Source organism: Megalobrama amblycephala, linkage group LG20, assembly GCF_018812025.1.
Source record: "Megalobrama amblycephala isolate DHTTF-2021 linkage group LG20, ASM1881202v1, whole genome shotgun sequence".
Taxonomy (NCBI): domain Eukaryota; kingdom Metazoa; phylum Chordata; class Actinopteri; order Cypriniformes; family Xenocyprididae; genus Megalobrama; species Megalobrama amblycephala.
Window position 1 is genome coordinate 32,655,910 of NC_063063.1, and position 6,171 is coordinate 32,662,080.

A 6,171-nucleotide genomic window follows, 5' to 3' on the forward strand; every position below is an offset into this window, starting at 1 on the left:
AAAAATCATAACTTTGGTCTCCTAGGATTCGGGGCATCATGCCGAGTCGAATGATGTCCATTACTACCATATCGGCCATTTTGGCTGTTGGCCATTTTGAATTTTGTGCTAAAATGCTTTATTTTGTAGTAAAATGCTGTATTTTACGAACGCATTAACGTATCGTTACGAAACTCGGTATGGCTCATCAGCACAATGCCCCAAAGGAGCCTGAGAAGTTTCGGACCAGCGCCACCTAGTGGTAAAATCAATTATTCAAATACTTATCACTATGGTTTTGGTCAACTTATTTTCAAAAGAGTCATGTTCTTAGACTCCTGAATCCCCACTGAGTCCAACGATACCAAACATGCTAGGTTTCGACTTATGGTATGTCCGCCATGTTGAATTTTGCCAAAAACCTGCTTTTTCGAACTCCTCCTAGGGCATTACTCCAATTTTCACAAAAATTGACACAGATCATCTTCAGACCATGCTTGCAAAATGTTATTAAAAGCTTTTCGATAGATCGGTCCGTTCTCGAAAACGGCACAAATGAATTCGACGAAAAGCTTGAAATCAGACTTGAGGTTATATCTCCACAACGCTTTATTGTATTCTTACCAAACTTTGTACATGTCATCACAAGCATGACCTGAGGCATCATGCAGAGTTTCGGTGCAGTGCCACCTACTGGTCTGGAGATATGAAAAATGGCTAATTATGCTTATAACTTCTGATGGGTTTGTCCAAAAATCATAACTTTGGTCTCCTAGGATTCGAGGCATCATGCCGAGTCAAACGATATCTAAATTTACAATATCAGCCATTTTGGCCATCGGCCATTTTGAGTTTTGTGGTAAAATGCTGTATTTTATGAACACATTTGCGTATCGTTATGAAACTTGGTATGGGTCATCAACACAATTACCTGAAGGAGCCTGAGAAGTTTCGGACAAGCGCCACCTAGTGGAGAATTTTTTTTAAATATGCTTATAACTTTTGAGTCTGATGCTCATGTCTGATGCTCATGGCTGTGTTGGCTGGCTTGTTGTGCTGCTTTTGTGCTTGACCCCATAAATGCTGCTTGCAGCTTTAATTATTCTTCTTCTTCTTCCGCTCTTGAAGTCTATGGCAGCCCATAGAACCGCTTGCGGGAAAGTTGTGAAATTTGGCACACAGTTAGAGGACAGAATGACCTTTGTCCATAGCAAATTTGGAGTCTCTAACTCAATCCCTCTAGCGCCACCAGCTGTCCAAAGTTGCACTTATGTTTATGCTAATAACTTTTGAACCATAAGGGCTAGAAACAAAATTCTTTTTTCCTATGATTCCTTGGGTCAAGACGAATCGATTGCATCATATGACGTCATTTTCCGTCATGAAAATTTTTCCGCCATTTTGAATTTTCTGAAAAACCTACTTTTTCGAACTCCTCCTAGGCCGTTAGTCCGATTTTCATGAAAATTGAACCAGATCATCTTCAGACCATGCTGAAAAAAAGTTATGGAATTCAAGTCGATTGCTCAAACCGTTTTCGAAAAAACACACGAACGAATTGTACGTAGCGCTTGCGAAAATAGAAGTAAGGCTGTATCTCTGCAACACTTTATCATATTCAGACCAAACTTGGTACATGTCTTCACAAGCATGACCTTAGGCACCATGCAGTGTTTCGGCTCAGCGCCACCTACTGGTGCGGAGATATGAAAAATGGATATTTTTGCTTATAACTTCTGATGGGTTTGTCCAAAAATCATAAATTTGATTTCCAATTTTTCCAATTCCAAATGATATCCAATTTTCCCATATCGGACATTTTGGCCGTCGGCTATTTTGAATTTCGTGCTAAAATGCTGTATTTTACGAACGCATTAGCGTATCGTTACGAAACTCGGTATGGGTCCCCAGCACAATACCCTGAAGGAGCCTGAGAAGTTTCAGCACTGCGCCACCTTGTGGTCAAAAGTTATAACAAAATTTACAGAAATGCTAATAACTTTTGACTATATTGACCGATTGTAATGGAACTTGTCTCAGTAGATTCCTTGGTTCATGCTGAGAACATAGATATCAAATTTGCTATAGTCAACTGAACTTCCTGTCTGCCATATTGTTTTTCTTTAAAAACCTACTTTTTCGAACTCCTCCTAGACCTCTGCTCCGATTTTCACCAAAATTGAACCGTCTCATCTTCAGACCATGCCGACAAAAAGTTATGGATTTCAAGTCGATAAGTCAAACTGTTTTCGTATACCGGAGCAAAGAATTTGAGATATGCTGCAAAAATTACTCTTGAAGCTGTATCTCTACAATGCTTTAACATATTCAGACCAAACTTGGTACGTGTCATCACAAGCATGACCTGAGGCAAGATACAGTGTTTCGGCGCAGCGCCACCTACTGGAGTGGAGATATGAAAAATGGTTATTTTTGCTTATAACTTCTGATGGGTTTGACCAAAAATTCACAAATTTGGTATGGGTCATCAGGACAATGCCCTGAAGGAGCCTGAGAAGTTTCGGACCAGCGCCACCTTGTGGTCAAAAGTTATAACAAAATTGACAAAAATGCTAATAACTTTTTTTTCTAATTGCTCACTGCTGCTGTTGGTCTGATGCTCCCAGCCATGTTGGCTGGCTTCTTGTGCTGTTTTTGTGCTTGGCCCCGTAATTGCTGCTTGCAGCTATATTTATTATTATTATTATTATTATTATTATTGGCTTGTGCAAATATTGTTAAATAATTCAATTCTCAAAATTAGTTTTTCTTGTCACTCATTTGTTCACATGGTTTGGTTAAGATTATGCTGGGTTATGGCTCATTTTTTGGGGTTTCTGGTTAAAGGGTGGTGTTGATATGGTTAACATATGGCTGAGAATTGGTACCAACAATAAAACCTGTTTTGGCCCAGTTCAGGGCCAGTTAAGGGTGATTAACTGGCTGAGACTCAGGCCGGTTATGGCCCATGTGTGATCCTTTAATCCAGTTCTGGGCCACTTCAGGGCCGTCATTCTTTGCGGTACTTGGGCCAACGGAAACGTGATCGTGTGGCCCGGAGATGGGCCAGAAAACATTTGCTATGTGGGACAGATGAACCTTGTCAGATCTGCATGACATATAGTAGTAATGCCCCTTTTGTAGTTTGTTATCCAGTTAAATATTAGCAATAATATAACAGTTTTATACCTTGAGTCATCAACTTTTTCTTTTTTTATTTTGTATCCAGGTTGATGCTGTCTTTCAAACATTTGCACGTTTCACTTACAGTGAGGACTGAAGCTGATCCTTACCTGTCACCTCCTCAGGTTATGTGTAGTTGAACCTCAGATCAAAAAGAGTGGAATGAGTGGAGTGATCTCTCTCTATATACAGTTTCTTCTGTGTTCTTGAATGTACATATAAGTGTTTGTTTGTGTGGAGGATGTGTTGCAAAATCAGATTACTGCTTTTGAAATGACTGGGCTGTACTGAATTCTCTTCTGAATGATTATTGGAAAATAACACCCACTTCTGTTTCAGCAGGTTGCTTTCAAGGTAAGAAAACAGCTGAATTCATGCTTCATCTTATCTGCACAAGCAGCTTCTGTTATTGCCACAAACTTTAGTGACATGCACAAAAATAACAGCATTGACAAACATTTGTTGAACCCTAAATATGATTATTCTCAAAGGCTACTTCATTCACATCTGATGCACTGTTGAATATAAATGAAAATGAATAAAATGTATTTTCTCATTTGTTGGGAAGTATGTTATAGCAGTCTGTGCTGCATGTCAGTTATCTTCCAATGTTGTAGACAGGAATGTCACAGGCCGCTATCTCTGTCTGTTTGGGTGTGAGCTGTCAAACCGTACGAGGACAACGCCTTTAGTATGGCAGAGACTAATTTCTGCACAATTTTCTTGATGGACTGATTCATTCAATTATCAGTCAAACGCCTAAGTTGCACTTGTTGCACTTGCACTCTTTAATGTGTTGTGACAGATCGCTGTAGCGTCTCAGTTCAAGTGGTACGTGAACCAATCATTTCTTCTTACTAGCTGTAAACGTGAATTAACATTAGAAGGTATGTTGTTTCAACCACAGAAAGACATCAATACACACCATTTTTAAAGTTCAAGTCCACCGATGTTTATTAACTCTGGTTTATCAGACAATCACCTGTCAATCAAACTCCCAGCGAAAGGTGAATTGCATTGCAGGAAATCTCTGAAGTAGAGGACTCTCTATTCAAAGAAAGCGTGTCCAGGAGCGACTGGCAGCTGTTGGCACCATGATCCAAGGACCAAATCATCTTTGGTTAGGGTGACCAGACGTTCCGAAATCTAAACTGTTGTTCCGAATCCCGAATCTGGCCCTAATTGACCCGAAAATTATACTAATGCAAAATCTTGAGTAGTTATTGTCTAATAAACATTAAAAACTGTCTGCAGAGGTTGAGTCGTCCTGTTTTAGTGGGCCGAAGTGTCCATAATCAAAGACATGATTATGCCTGTTGGGCTGATGTCAATAGGGTTGTGTCAGAGTTCTGTAAGCAAATTTCCAGTATATAGAACACTGAATCTCCACAAGTGAAGTCCACCATTTTGTGTACCTTGGGCGGATACCGCGATCAGCAAGATAATTTTGCCAGCAGTGGAACCACCATTCACCATACAAATCTCACAGGAAGAAACTGATGACTATGGTATTGATTATGATGGTCCTGTATTTCAGGAAGATGAGCAAATACAAGTTACAGAAAGTAACCTCAGATTAAATCCTGACAATGCGACTCATTTACAAGCTGCATGTAACCCACTTACCGATGACAGCAACCGCTATCTTTTAGTAAGGGATTTTATGTCAGTTTGCGATTACAGAATGTCCTCTTGAATATATGGCATGTTCACATGTGCTTGTATCATTTAATGAGATTTAAAACTTTATTTTTAACTCATTCAGAATCTTTTTATTTTATAAACTGACCACTTTTTTTTCAGAATATCATTTAGTTTTGTTTGAGATTGAGATATTGCATGTATTGCATGAACCCATAAAACTACCATTTAAAGAGATTTATAAATAGGAAAAAAAAGTAAGCTCTTTCGAAAAAAAAAAAACCAAAGCTTTGGCAACACATATTTGATTTAGGAAGTTGTGACATTCTCATTCTCTTCAGTGCTGTGAAGGAAGTGAATGTTTGGGTGCGGTCTCAGTGTGGCAGGGTTTCAAGCCAGTGGTAATAAATAAAATGTGGCTGTACTGCAGCTCACTGGGTTCATCTGTAGAACAAACAGTGGGAATTAGGGCTGCACGATTAATTGCACGAGATTGTCATGCGTGTCTCATCAGTAAAGCCGGTTCTGTGATTAGCGGTAAATGTCCATCACCTGCTTTCAAATGGAGCGGCACTTAATATACAGAGCCGTAGTTCGCGGACAAGCTACGCAATATCGTGTTCATAATCGCAGATGAATCGCTTTCGATTACGAACGCGATATTGCGTAGCTTGTCCGCGAACTACGGCTCTGTATATTAAGTGCCACTCCATTTGAAAGCAGGTGATGGACATTTACCGCTAATCACAGAACCGGCTTTACTGACGAGACACGCATGACAAAAGCATGCGATTAATCGTGCAGCCCTAGTGGGAATATAAACTAAACTAAAGGAATATATTTAATTTTAAATCATGTCACCTACTGTCCCTTCATAAAAACATATTTTAAGCTTTTACACACTCTCTGAAATACTTGATTCTGATTTTGGTCAGTCTGATTGATCATCACAAAATGAACCTGTGCAGGGTGATCAAGACCCAAGGTGGAGTGGCTGACATTATTCCTACTTATAAAGTCTGTTTAACACTCTGAGGTCTCAACGGCGATACCACCGCGTTTTTTTCTTACCAGTGTGAAAGACTTAAAAAAAAAAATACACCATTTTAATCTGTGGAACATCATCTTTTATTTGTGTACACTCAGAGTAAAAACAAAATGTTGTGCTTTTTGCAAAATAAAGAAAACTAACATGATGCGTGATCTTTCGTCTCCCTCTGAAGGAAGTCCAATCTGATAGTTCTCAGAAAATGAACTGTAACTTAGTGATTACTAATCACAAAAAAATAGACTTATGTCTAAAGAAGCATTGAAATGTCAGGTTTTAAATCATGTAAGTCAAATCGAAAACAAAAATTCTGTGTTTAT